We start from the raw sequence: 15,047 nt of genomic DNA, 5'->3' as shown, positions 1-15,047 counted from the left end.
ATTGAAAATGGTTATAACTAAGTTGGATATTCAGTTTAACTTCTTTTTTTTGCGGTACGCGGGCCTCTCACTGTTGTGGCCTCTCCCGTTGCGGAGCACAGGCTCCGGATGCGCAGGCTCATTGGCCATGGCTCACGGGCCCAGCCGCTCCACGGCATGTGGGATCTTCCCGGACCAGGGCACGAACCCGTGTCCCTTGCATCGGCAGGCGGACTCTCAACCACTGCGCCACCAGGGAAGCCCCAGTTTAACTTCGAAGTACATAAGAGTTACCCACTTGAAACAATCTGTGTTTCACCATAAAAGCTTACAGTGGATATTTAAATAAGATTTTCTTTTTTGCCATAGAGGACATATAGCCCAACATCTGCAGGTTAAAAACATGTTGGAAATCCTGGTTGTCTTCTTTGGTTTTAGCTTCCTGATAACTACCAAATTTTCAACACATCCCTGTTTCTCTCATTAAAACAAACAAACAGCAACCAAAAATCCCCACAAAAATCTTTGATTCTCTATCCCCTTGCAGTTACAATACTCTCTCTTCATCTTTAAAGGCTTGCCTATACCCAATAGCTTCATTTTCTAACCTAGAACTTAACTCTGCAATCCTCTCCAATTGGCCTCTGTCATCATCATTTCATAATAACAGCTTTTTGATAATTTCCCTAGTGATCTTTATTTTTTCAGATGCCAATGGACATTTTCAGTCCTCTTCATACTTGACTTTTCAACATTTGAAAGGGTTGACTTTCACTCTATCTTAGTCACTTTCTTCCCTTCTAAGGCACAACATGCTCCTATTTTTTTGAAGTTATTCTTATGCTCATTTCTGCTACAGTACTTTTCCTACTTGTTGCCTGAAATATATTCCTCTTATACTTTAGAGCACAGCCAGGTGTTACTTCCTGAGGGAAGCCCCCCTTGACCTCTCTGACTAGGTCAAATCTTTGTAGTCTCTCTTAAGCACCTTGAGTTTTTCCTTCCTGACTTGTGTCACAGTTGCCATTTCACATTAGTTTATAGGCTCCTTTGATTTATTTGCCCCTCTCTGTTCTGAACTCTGAGAGGGAAGGTATCATTTTAGTGTTTGCTCACCATCAAGTCTCAACTTTTAGCCTTGTTTTTGATACATTCTGAGTTCTCAGTAAATATTTGTTAAATAAATGCCTGAATTAATATATCAGAAAAAGAAACACAACAACTTCATTTGTAAGTAAGGACTTTTTTCCCTGAGAGAGGAAAAAGTAATTCTAATATTCTCTTTACTAGAGAACTTCATGAGCAACTTAAGTAATCCGTTATATTTTTTAATAAGCAAAGAGTTAATTTTGTTCATTGACCTGGACATATTTAATGTATGCAATTCTGGAAGCCATATTGGACTGACCAATTAAAATATGTAAACCAATTCTGAATAATTCAGTCCTTGTTTTTGAGAGGAAGAAAACAAACAGTACCTTTCTATAAATTTATTTTATTAATGCATGCTGATTGAAACAGACCTATCCCCAGCAACATATGGACGAGGACGTACTTGGTACAGAGGTTTTGTCAAAGAGGAAGAATGTAACAAACAGTACTCTAATATAGAAACCTTCATGTATAAACAAATTTAGCAACCTGCTGTGTGTATGTGTGTGTGTGTGTGTGTGTGGTTGTAAATGGTGTTTATACTCATATGTTTTCTGGCCTCTCTCTTCTATTTCCTATTTGCCCCCTTTTTCAAAAGGCCTGGCATCTGCTAAATCAAAACCCAACCCTTCTTCTCAAGGGCAAGCAAATTCTCCTTGGTCCTGTCTTTCTCCTTATCTTTGCTTGGGTGTTAATGGACAAATATGTATCTTGTACACACATTTCAATTGCCTAGTACAATGGAACTCAGGCTTCCACATGGTAGTGGTGGCTGAACAAGAAACCAGCTTAGCTGACAAACATCTCATAGTAGTCCCTTACGATTCTTTTAATATCTGAGGCATCCGTTATATTGTCTCCTCTTTCATTTCTGATTTTATTTATTTGGGTCTTTTCTCTTTTTTTCCTAGTTAGTCTAGCTAAGGGTTTGTCAATTTTATCTTCTAAAAAAGATCAACTTGTAATTTTAGTTTTTTCTATTGTTTTTCCATTCTCTGATTTATTTCTACTCTAGTCTTTACTATTTCCTTCCTTCTGCTAACTTTAGGTTTAATTATTATTCTTTTTCTAGCTCCTTGAGGTATAAAGTTATTTTATCTGAAACCTTTCTTTTTTTTATTGACAGCGTTTATCACTATAAATTTACCTCTTAGTATTGCTTTTGTTGTATCCCACAAGTTTGGTATGTTGTGTATTTCTTTTTGTATGTATTTCTTTTTATCTCAAGATACTTTTAAAATTCTCTTTTGACTTCCTTATGGACCCAGTGGTAGTTCAAGAGTGTGTTGTTTATTTTCCATGTATTTGTGAATTTTACTATTTTCTTGCTGTTTTTGATTTCTAGTTTCATTCCATTGTGGTCAGAAAAGACACTTGGAATGATTTCTGTTTTCTTAAATTTGTAAAGGCTGTTTTGTGACCTAACATATGATCTATCCTAGAGAATGTTTTGTATGTACTTGGGAAGAATGTATATTTTTCTGCTGTTGGGTAGAAAGTTGTTGAGCAAGGGATACAAAGTTTTAGTTATTCATGATGATTAAGTTCTGGAGATCTAATGTACAGCAATGTGACTATAGTTAACAACACAGTTTTGCATACTTGAAATTTGCTAAGAGGGTAGATCATAAGTGTTCTTACCACACACACAAAGAAAAGAAAGAAAAAAGAAAATGGTAACAATGTAAGGTGATGAATATATTAATTAGTTTGTGGTGATTATTTGTTGATGTATACATGTATCAAAATATCAAGTTATACACCTTAAATACCTATAAATTTTGTTAATTACACCTCAACAAAGGTGTAAATGGAGAAAAATGATAGTAAACTGCTTGTATATAAAAATAACACAAAATAAAATAGATTGTACTTTAAATAAAAAAGAAAAAGAAATCAATTTGGGTAAGTTATTACCTAGAGTGGATTATTAGTTATTAGTCACCATAAATCTATCTTGGCATTAAATTATAAACCAGTTGGTATAATTGACCTTGATGTGGCAATTGTCATTTTTATGTAATAACAGTCTCTTTGAAATCAAGGAATGAAAGCTTGCTTTCATTTTATATTTGTTTGCATTTCACAAATTGTATATTTCATAGCAGCAAGCCATTTCAATAAACCCTTTAGTATCCTCACTAGATTAACCAGGGCAGATGGTTGTCTGTTAATAATTCAACAGTTATCTTTGAAGATACGTACTACATTCTGCCTTCTCAGGCAATACATTATTTAGAAGAAGTAGAGGATTTAAGATTCTGAGTTGTGTTGTAGTAGCATGGTCACAGGACTGGAAATATGAATATCCATGTTATTTATCTTGGTCTGCCTTCATCTACCTGTATGACCCTGGAAAAATGAATTCATGCTCTTTGGTAATTCTTCATCATTAAAGCTGGAGAATTGACATGTATTCTCCCAGCTCTGCACTTCTGTGAATCTTCTCCAAGTCAGTTGGTTGTTTTTTTTTTTCCTAGAATAAATACATTGTTTGATAACATTTTAATTTTTTAACTCTGGAATTAATTCCAATTTCTTTTCATAGTGAGTGATGCTCACCTTCCAAACGCATTTACTGAAGAAAGGTTTCATTCTAAAATAATGAAAATTTTTAATGTTCTAGAGGAAGCATGGAAGTTCAGACTTCCATAGCATGATTCCTGAAACTTCTACATATTAATTATTTGGCCTCAGACAAGTTACTTAACTGTTTCTAGCCTCAGTTTTCTCATCTATAAATATCACTATTGGGCTTCCCTGGTGGCGCAGTGGTAGAGAGTCCGCCTGCCAATGCAGGGGACACGGGTTCGTGCCCCGGTCCGGGAAGATCCCACATGCCGCGGAGCGGCTGGGCCTGTGAGCCATGGTTGTTGAGCCTGCGCGTCTGGAGCCTGTGCTCCGCAACAGGAGAGGCCACAACAGTCCGGAGCCTGTGCTCCGCAACGGGAGAGGCCACAACAGTGAGAGGCCCGCGTACCGCAAAAAAAAAAATAATAAATAAATAAACATCACTATTAATAGTACCTTTCTTACATGGCATTACCTTGACTAATCCATTGAAATCCCTTAGGAGAGTTGCCAGGATATAATTGTACAATAAATATTAGATATTATAAGCTACTATTATTCTTCAAAACTATGAATTTTTTCTTTCCCAGAATAAAATTCTATAATATAAACACTAACCATTCATTCCCATGGAATCTGGCCATTGTAATGCTTGAATTTTCAGGTACTCACATTTCTTCTTTCAAACTGTGTTTGTCCTCACAACTGTGAAGCGACCATCAGAACACTAGAGGCTACTCCCTTTGGAGCCCATTAGTTCCCTTCTAAGCACCAGGCAAAGGAATCAGCACACAGAGATGTGTTGATCCTGGTCCTACCAACTTTGAAGAATGAGCAGCAGTTGTGGAAAATAACCCAGGGGTCTCTCCCCTCAAGGATCTGTCCTTTCAGAGTAGAACTTGTGAGTGAAATGAGAGTGGCCTGGAAGTCTTTAATCTGCAAATAATATAACACATTTCATGGTTCGTTATTATCCGAACATTTATAACCCTTCACTTCTATTTTTGATGGGCTTTATCATTACTAGCTTTTAAACTGCCTATATGTCTGAAAACTTCAGAGTATTCAGCTTGATAATCTCTTACTGAATGTTCTTTTCCTGAATTCATAGGAGGATGGAAGAGTTTAGATACCCCTAGTTTTTTCTTTCTTTATAGAATGATTAGTGTAGAAGTGAGCTCTATACTTTCCTTTATTTGTATAAAAATCAAATAAGACTGTGAAATTAGTTTGAAAGCTCCAAAGAAATATGATTGTATGTATTTGTATGTATAAAATATATACAAAATATGACGGTATGTACAATATAAATTTGTGTAAAATGTGAGACATTATTATCACTGTATATACATGGATCAAAATGTTAAGCCATTTTCCAGTATGAAAGTCTCGTGTTTGAGAATATTGAGGATAATTCTTTGAACTACTTTCAAATTATTTTTGTATTGAACACTCTTGTTAAATCATCCCCAGTGTTTCTTCAATGTTATGTTGTCTGCTCTGTGCTGCACTGGATCTGTAACCTCCATGAAGACATCCTATGATGTATTTTTCCACACATGGATGTTCTGAATTCTTAGTCCCTCCCAGGCTTCTTTTCAACAATGTAACTGTCACTTGCATATATAGAGTTATCTTCTCTTTGCAAGAAATTTGTACTTCCACCTATATTAACCTGTTTTCTTTATTGATTATCCCCTTTTCAAGGTCAGAGATTTGCTTCTTTCCAGCATAGAGTATGTTACTTCTTTAATACTAGTAGCCACAATTGTTGCTAACTAGTACACTCAATAGGCACACATCAGAGACTTTTCCCTTATTCCTCATATAATAGAAAATTATTTATTTCTTTTAAATCTAGTATAATGGCAATGAGCTTTTATGTATGTACAGAATGAGAAAAATGATGACTCAGTTATTACTTTGATCCTAGCTATATAATTTCATCATCTCAATTGGAAAAGATTGTAAAGCTGATGCCAGCGTCTTTTAGGTTTCTCACATGACTAGTTGTTCAAAGATTTTTATTTTTGAGTGTATTTTTCTCTGTGTGTGCCTGTGTTTTACGTTAGAACAAGCAAGTGCAGCTATTGTCATAGCTCCATCAACAATATTTATTGGTGCCTATTGTGAGCTCTACATTTTGCTAGGGTTGATAGGGGAGCAGAGTATATCAGATACACTCCTTGCACTGAAAGCACTGATAATACAGTCAAATAATTAAGATTAAAGGACAGAAAGCAAACCAATTGAAGAGACACTACCTAAGAAATTTCTTACAGTGTATAGAAGATGTGAAAAAATTTCCAGAAACTATTACATTGAACCATTAATACTCTACAATAAATTCTTGAACCTGTTTTGATACAATTTTCTGATGATGGAACTAAATAAGGCTCAAAAAAATTAAATAAGTTGCCTTAGGTCACATAGCTTGTAAATGGCAGTGTTTGGATTCCATCTTGGCTCAAAAATCTGTCTACTAGTCCCTTAAGAGAAGTTTAGGACTAGAGTAGACAGGAAAAACTTTGTGGATGAGACAGTACAAGTAATAATAATAGCTACTATGGATTGAGTGTTGGATGATAGGAACTCCTCTAAGAAGTTTATATGGTTTTAATTAATTCTGTCTCCAAACCCATGGGGTAAATTTTTTGCATCCCAATTTACAGCTGTAGAAACTGAGTATCAGAGACATTGAATAACTTTATCAGTGGCACAAGAGTGATGGAGCTGGGATTTGAAACAAGGTTTTCTGGCTCCAAAGGCAGTGTTCTCTAGTCATAATCTTAAGATGAACAATTGGGAAACTTGAGTATTACAAACTAGATGGCCAGAACCAGGGTGTCAGTGATCTGAACATTAAGGCAAAGGCAGGATGTTAGAGTGTCAAGTGGATATTGTAAGACAGAGGTAAAAAAGGAAGTTGAAAAAAAAAAAAAAAAGGAAGTTGAAAATAGTTTTGATGTCTTCAGCTAGGACAACTGATTAATGGCAGTTATCAACTGAAGTACGGTAGTGTGGGAGCAACAGTTCTTGTGGAGGAGTTTTGGTAATGTAGAGTTTAAAGGGGCTGTGCAGACATTTGTATGATATTGGGAAGTCAGGTTTGAAACTCAGAAGAACTTTCTGAATTAGAGATGTAGAAGAGTTAATAATTTAAGTCCCTAAGATGATCAAGATATGCAGAGAGGTGAAGACTGAGAAAAGAAAGCAATATAACTTGAGAGTGAGAAATTGGAGAGGCAATGGAAGAATCAGAAAAGTGTCCTGAAGACCAGTGGAGGGGAGGTTTTCCAGAAGATGGGGGATCAGCAGTGCCAAGTGCTACAGAAAGAGGTCTGGTAGGACAAATATTGAAGAGAGCGTTGGCAATTTGGATATGGTTCGTCACCCTGATCAGAGCAGTTTCGTGAGAAAATTTGTGTGTTCATTTTTTTTTTTAACATGGGGAAATAGGAGCATGTTGAAGGTTGTACTGGTAAATTATTGGATGTACGGAGGAGTCAGGCTTTGTACAGCCTCAGGTTGAATAGCAGTATACATACGGAATAGCCACACTTTACTTTCTGGGCAGAAATCTGTTAGGGTAATAATGCAAGAAGCCATCTAATTTCTCTGCTTACAGCAAAGTCTCTCACTACTCACTGTGAGTAAAGAAAACCTGAATTTGTACCTCTAGTACAGGATAGCAGAGTGATTGCTCGTCAGCCTGGAGGAATTCAGAGGTGAAAGCAGTCCTGCTAGAAGCCTTGAACTACCAGCTATCCTAGTGATAAATGTTCTCTGACTGCTGAGAACAGTAAATATGTCAGAGTCCCTAATTAGCTTAGCACTGGGTCTGCAGAATTACCAGTTCCATTGCTCTGCTTCATTTACTTGCCATTAATACTTTTGGGGGTAAGCATCTTTTTAGTATTTTTATGACCAAGGTGGAAGCAGTGGTTTATTCATTGGGGGTAGGATCTCCACAAGGCCCAGAATGGTCAACTCTAGAGATGGGAGAAGGCAGGGGAAGAACCAAACCAAAAGCAATAGATCTATTTTGATTTTTTCAACTCTACTGAGGTATAATTGACAAGTAAAATTGTAGGATATTTGATATGTGTGCACATTATGAAAGGATTCCTCCCATCTACTTAATTAAAACATCATCACCTCCCATATTATTTTTTTTTTCTGTTGAGAATGTTTAAGTTCTACTCTCTTAGCAAATTTCAATTATATAATACAGTGTTATCAACTGTAGTTACTATGTTATACATTAGATTCTCAGACCTTATTCATCTTACAGGTGAAGGTTTGTACAAAAGGGATAGATCTAGATGGAGTTACAGATAAACATACACATCCTTAATATAGTCATGGAGAAGTCTTACTTTTTCAGGCTGGAAGCTAGAGCATGTCCTTCTTAACTGAAGAAAGGCAAGGACTCAAGCCTGAGGAATTGCATCCCTGTGGTATCTACCACAGGAGATAGTAAAGAGGGATTGTCAAAATAACAAGTTTAGGGGCTTCCCTGGTGGCGCAGTGGTTGAGAGTCCACCTGCTGATGCAGGGGACACGGGTTCGTGCCCCGGCCTGGGAAGATCCCACATGCCACAGAGCGGCTGGGCCCGTGAGCCATGGCCGCTGAGCCTGCACGTCCAGAGCCTGTGCTCCGCAACGGGAGGGGCCACAACAGTGAGAAGCCCACACATCGCAAAAAAAATAAATAAATAACAAGTTTATAGAAAGCATTAATTTGAACCAGGTGAAATTGCTGATATTCGACTGGTTTTGACTTACACAAATGGCAAATTTTTATAATCAAAATAATAGGAGGGAAAAGAAGACAGGTTGGTTGGGGACCTCAGGTAGACGACTAAGTTTGGTTTTTGAGACTATTCGTAGCCCTTTGATAAAAGTGGATTAAAAGGGTAGGACTAGGGAAACTTATTTACCCTGTGGAGAAGAAAGTGAACAGATGTTATGATATCTACCTGTTCATCTGCCCTCTCGCTTCATCCAAGCTGTTTCTCAGAGCAAAACAAAATCTTTGAAGAGATTTTGCCTAGAAACCTAGGGATATATGTAGAAACCTTTTGGTTATGAAAGGGATTTCAGAATCTGATAAAAGCAGTTGACTTCCCTCCCTAGGAAAATGAACATATACACATTAAAAAAAAAAAAGAATATTTATGAACCCCCTGAAATTCAGGTGAGAAACCCCTCATTTAAAAGATAAAGATATATTGATCTCAAGCAGTGATACAACCAAAGTAAAATCCCAAACTAAGACTTAATTTTCAAAGGTCTCTGGAAAGCACGAAAGAGCAGCTGGGGTTAATCATTCCACCTTTGGAGATAAGGCATTTGTACTCAGCATGCTAAGTCTTACAAATCATATACATATATCTCCAGTCTGGAGTCTGGTTTATACATCAAGGCATAAAGAATTTGAAGCAATGAGGCATTTCTCTCCAATTATTTTCTCAGTAGATGGCTTCCTATTATCAGATTTCAGTTATCAGTATATTCTTCTACCAGTACTTTGATTGGCTTATTTATTAATAACATATGGAAAAAAGCAGCAAAGGTTAGTGTTAAATTCTAGGCTCATTCAGTAGGGTAACCAGGCAGGTGGATATTGGAAGATAGCCTAGCCTTGGGTAATGCTTAATATCTAAGGACTAGGCATTGGTTCTTAATCCTGGCTGTGGATTATAATTATTTTGTGAACACATAAAACATAACACTGTCCAGCCCCATCTCAAGGCAGATTAGATCATAATCTCAGGGAGTGGGGACCAGGCACTGGTACCTTTTAAAAGCATTCCAAGAAGTTCTAATGTACATTTAGGGTTGACAGTCACTGGTTTAGAGTAAAATTAGATGGTGGTATGGATACGATGAAGGAAAGCAAGATAAAAGTATATTCTCATAGGTGAGGCCCATGGAATGATGGGAAATCTCTAGTAAATAATGAGTTAGTCAATATAAATTTTTAGTTATTAATTTGTATTTATACGTAAGTTTTTACTAGAAACTAACACAGTATTGCGAGGCAATTATACTCCAATAAAGATCTACTTAAAAAAAAAAAACTCCTTATAGAAGCTCTTGACCACTGGTTGTCAGTAGGGGGTAGTTGGCCTTTGGATAGGAGTCTGCCCTTCCCCCTCCCCCGTGGTCGCCAGCAGCCAAAATAAAGCAAACTTTCCTTTTCACAAAAACAAAACAAACCAACAAAAAAACCAACAAAAAACAATACAAACAAACAAAAAGGAGTCTGCTATAGTAACATAGACTCTTAGGGCTGAGCGTCTTAAGGCATAGGGCAATTATCCCATCTGGCTTTAAAGCAGCAGTAATATTTTCAAAATTGGCACAAGATAATGTGAGTTATCAAGAGAGGAACTTCAGGAAAGAAAAAGCCCATCTTTACAAAAGGTTATGCACGCACTTGGTGCATATTTCAAAACTCACAAAAGGGTAAAGAGTGCAAACCTCATTGCCCTCTGTTCCCAGCTGTCCAATTTCTCTCACTTGGAAGCAATCAATCTCTTGTTTACAATAGTTCATTCATATATAAGCAGTGTCTTTTCTTTTTGTATACAAACAGCACTGTACAAATGGTATGCACACTATTATACATTTTGCTTTTTTCACTAAATAATATACCCTGGAAAATTGCTTATGTTTTAACAAGACTCAGGTTTAGATGTTGCATGTCCAAACTTGCATCCCTTGATACCAGGCATGTAGTAGGAACTCAACAAATGCTATTGTCAATTTCATCACTCTTCCTAAATAAATAAACTGACACTGCTGTACCTGTATGCTGAAATGAAATTCAGAACTAGTCCATAAGGGATTTTTGCTGTCTTCACCTTAGAACTATAGTAAAAGCGTGCCTTCTATGACATTCTCGGAAGTAGTGTTCAAAAAGAGACCAAATATATTTCAAATCCTGCCACAAAAAGAGGCAAAAACTGTAGTTGACTCAAAAATTTTATGTCAAAATCTGAGAAATCACAAGTACCGTTGACCCCCAAGCCTTGAATAAACTGAAATCATAGGATTAATAATAAAGCCAATTTTTTTTTACTCAAAAATTTAATTCTGATGTTTACATATACCTTTGTTTTAAGTTGTATTTCACTACTTTCCTGTGTTGAAAACTTAACCTCACTGGAACTTGTGTGGGAAGTCTAGGCATTACCTGGTTTTCTAACTCTGAACTTACATCTGTGGTCCATTAACATTAACACATTGAAGCAGTAAGTGGCAGACAATTATAAGTGAAGGTTAATTTTACGATATTTGGTATCTGAAGAGAACTGTCATGTTCTCTGTGCTTTGTACCTTTGCTAAACCACAATATAAATATAAGCAGTTGATATTTTAGAGATCTCTGATGTTAAAAAGTCATGATTTATAACAGCTGAAAGCTCATAATCTCTGCTTTGCCATTTAGGGATTGCTTTCTGCCTTTGTTTTCTGGGCAGCAATCAACACTGTAGACTTTAGTTTAGAGGCAGGGAATCAAAGCAACTGGTAATGACATCAATTGAGTTTTAAAGAGATGTTAAGTTACCTGCATTACTGCTTTGGGTGTATATGTTGTTTGTTAAAAATCCCTATAATCTTAGAATCTTCTTATTTTAAAATTGAATAGGTTTGGGGCTATTGCCCCTTACTGAATATGCAAGTTCTGGAGTCAGTGTCATTTTTTCCAAGCAGCTCAGCATACTTAGTGTGTTACTGGTTACTTTTAAAAAGCATTATAAAGGAGTCATATTGCTTATGTGTGCATGCATGTCTGTGTGTGCACATGAGCCTATGAAGTGCAGGAGGGCAGGAGAGAAGAGTGTTCGATCAAATCAATAAGGCATTGAGTCATCTGCATTTAGAGTTCATAATGAAAGAGGCTTACTGGCGTTGCTTCAGTTTTCTGAAGCTGCTAGTGGTGATAGATGCTGAGAACATATGGGTCCTACGTTTATCACTGTAGTCTTTCCCTTTATTAGACACAAAATAGTTTATAGCACCTGCTATGTAATTTTTAATAATATTACTACACACACACACCCCCAATTACTAAAGTGTAAGTTCCCTTAGAGCAGGACCTTACCTGGCTTGTTCAAATAATTATTCCCAGAATTTAGAAAAGTGTCTAGACCATAGTAGATGACCAATAAGTATTTATTAAATTAATGAATATATTAGCACTGTTTAATGTATTATGATTGTATGCAAACAATCATTTCTGATGAAAGATCTTATTCTGTGCTGTATTATACTTGCTAAGATGTTTATATCATTCAGAGCCTAATGTATGTGTTAATCAGCAGGCTGTTTTGGGGAACAAAAATTTCTTTGATGTATCATAACTTATATTTTAATCAAAATTTGAGATCAAATAGAAGTTTTAAGAAAATAAAAAATAAAATATATAAATATTAACATAATTCCAAAATAAGGAGATATCACTCATTGCCTCAAATGGTCTTCTGGGGCATGGACAATAAAAGACAAAACAATTGAACCTTTCTTAATTCAACTGACTTACAAAAAACATTGTGAGCTTTTATGCATCACTTCCATTAGTATCCTAATTGTAATGACATGTTATTTTGATTTTTTATGTTCAATAAATGTACTATTGCTGGAAATTTGGTACAGGGTCAGAATTGCAACAGTAACAATTTTATATTATCTATAAAAAGTATAGTGCAGTTGTTAACTATTATTTCTAATTAACTGTTGTTTCATTATCATTAGATACAATTAATTTGAAGGCACTATAAAATACATCAAATTGTGTCCTCCATGTAGGTAGTCATTATGGTATAGCATTTTCATTATGACACTAATAGCATTCTTTAGTGAGTATATTATCATTGTCCCATGACACTGGCACTGCAGTGGAATTCAACTCTAATTGTCTATAAAATATCTTTCTTCAGTAGAGGTCAAACCATCTTAAAATATTACCTCAGTGCTTTTAGCTTATCGGAATCATATTGGAAAAGTGATTTATTCTTATTTAGCAGTCAAGAAAATGGCAGCATTGACAGGGCAAGTCAATTGCGTAAGGTCAGTTGACAAATCATTTTTACGTGGGTGAGGTCAAGTTTCCAGAGACACAGTCTACTGCACAGGGTGATCAGTGCCTAAGACAGATTTGAAGAAATAAAAGTCAAATGTTTACCTCCCTTGGTTAGAAATAATACAGTTAGTGCTGATATGCTCAAGGCTTCAAAATTTGTGCATTAAATTATATACATGAGTTGCCATACTGTATCTGGCAGCTTTTTGTACTATGCCAATGTGTTGACCTGTATGGGATAGTAATGAAATAAATTGAAATCAAGTGTTTTGGGATAGTTGTGATAATAAAAATGAATTTCTAGTTGAAACAAATATCTTCTTTGGTATTAAAAGAGCATGAGAAGAAGCAACAGAATATAACAAAGAGGTAGTAAAAAAAAGGAAAATATAACTACATTAAAGAATATTAAGGGTAACTATTAAAAAAATAAATGTAAAAACTAAATAGTGCTCTAGCAAAGATCCAATTAGAAGTGGATAGTGAATCAAAATTATTAAATGGCTATGGTTGGCCTCATATTGTCATCCACTCCTTTATTATTCTTTATTTGGGGAGACCTCTGAGTTGACTTCTAGCAAATTTTTTCTTTCCTGCCTTCTTCCCTCCCCTCCCCTCCCCTCTCCCCTCCCCTCTCCCCTCCCCTCTTCCCTCCCCTCTCCCCTCCCCTCTCCCCTGCCCTCCCCCCTCCCCTCCCCCTCCCCTCCCCTCCTCTCTCCCCTGCCCTCCCCCTCCCCTCCCCTCTCCCCTCCCCTCCCCTCCCCTCTCCCCTGCCCTCCCCTCTCCCCTCCCCTCTCCCCTGCCCTCCCCCTCCCCTCCCCTCTCCCCTGCCCTCCCCTCTCCCCTGCCCTCCCCTCTCCCTGCCCTCCCCCTCCCCTCCCCTCCCCTCCCCTCCCCCTCCCTCCCCTCCCCTCCCCTCCCCCTCCCCTCCCCCTCCCCTCCCCTCCCCTCCCCCTCCCCTCCCCTCCCCTCCCCTCCCCTCCCCTCCCCTCCCCTCCCCCTCCCCTCCCCTCCCCTCCCCCTCCCCTCCCCTCCCCTCCCCCCTCCCCTCCCCCTCCCCTCCCCCCTCCCCTCCCCCCTCCCCTCCCCTCCCCCCTCCCCTCCCCCTCCCCTCCCCCTCCCCTCCCCTCTCCCCTCCCCTCCCCTCCCCCTCCCCTCCCCTCCCCTCCCCTCCCCTCCCCTCCCCTCCCCTCCCCTCCCCTCCCCTCCCCCTCCCCTCCCCTCCCCCTCCCCCTCCCCTCCCCTCCCCCTCCCCTCCCCCTCCCCTCCCCCCTCCCCTCCCCCTCCCTCCCCTCCCCTCCCCTCCCCCTCCCCTCCCCTCTCCCCTCCCCTCTCCCCTCCCCTCTCCCCTCCCCTCTCCCCTCCCCTCTCCCCTCCCCTCTCCCCTCCCCTCTCCCCTCCCCTCCCCTCCCCTCCCCTCCCCTCTCCTCTCCTCCCCTTTCCTTTTGTTAGCATAGTTCAGTGTTTCCCAAGTGTGTTTTCCAGAATACAAGGCCCATGGGATGCTCAGATGGGGGATGTGGACAAAGTTTAGGAAATATTACATAGAGTCACTCATCTCTTAGAATTTCCTGATGTACTTTAACACTTTTTAGTCTCAAGAAATGGTCCAAAATAGGAAACCTGTTTACCCCAACCCCTTCCAAAATGATTTGACTGTGAAATATATATTATATATATATATATTAACATTCCAGACACCTGACTTTAGAAACAAAGGGAGAAGTACCAGTGATGAGAATGTATTGAAGAACGAGGGGATATGGTTGGGCCAACATAGATTTTATGGGACACTTTGAATTTTTGCAGAATTACTGATATATTTATGCCATGCTCATTATCCACTTTGCAGGAACATCAGTTAAAAAATGCTTTGTGTCATTTTGAACTGTATAGTCTATAAAAATTGTTAAATTTTTATGAATGGATTATCCTTTGAACATGCATAATGTCATTTTGAGGCTGTGGAAAACCTACATATTTTGAGATATCTTATTGGATTTTAAAAAAAATTCTTAGAAATTGCTTTTCTTGGAGTGAGACATTTAATTGAAAAGGTCATTGCTCAGAAATCACTGTGATTCCAGATTCTTCTGTCTTCTCATATATTTTGAGAATTGCTATTTTCACTTTTAATAGCTATCATGAAAAAAGTTTAATATGAGAAATTCATAGCAACTACATTTCTCATATAATCTGCCAGACAAAACAATGTATTTAATTGCTTGGAAAATACAAGACTGTTTTATGT

At 38.1% G+C, this 15,047-nt stretch overlaps 1 protein-coding gene across 5 annotated transcripts in view; it reads left to right on the top strand.

Annotated features, from left to right (window-relative positions):
* The window catches only part of ACSS3 (acyl-CoA synthetase short chain family member 3), a 147,767-nt gene that overhangs the window by 76,844 nt on the left and 55,876 nt on the right, over positions 1-15,047 (top strand). The gene's annotated exons all lie outside the window — the stretch shown is intronic.

Source organism: Lagenorhynchus albirostris, chromosome 11, assembly GCF_949774975.1.
Source record: "Lagenorhynchus albirostris chromosome 11, mLagAlb1.1, whole genome shotgun sequence".
Classification (NCBI taxonomy): domain Eukaryota; kingdom Metazoa; phylum Chordata; class Mammalia; order Artiodactyla; family Delphinidae; genus Lagenorhynchus; species Lagenorhynchus albirostris.
The sequence above is the reverse complement of the archived record's forward strand: the minus strand, read 5'-3'. Positions and strand labels throughout refer to the sequence as shown.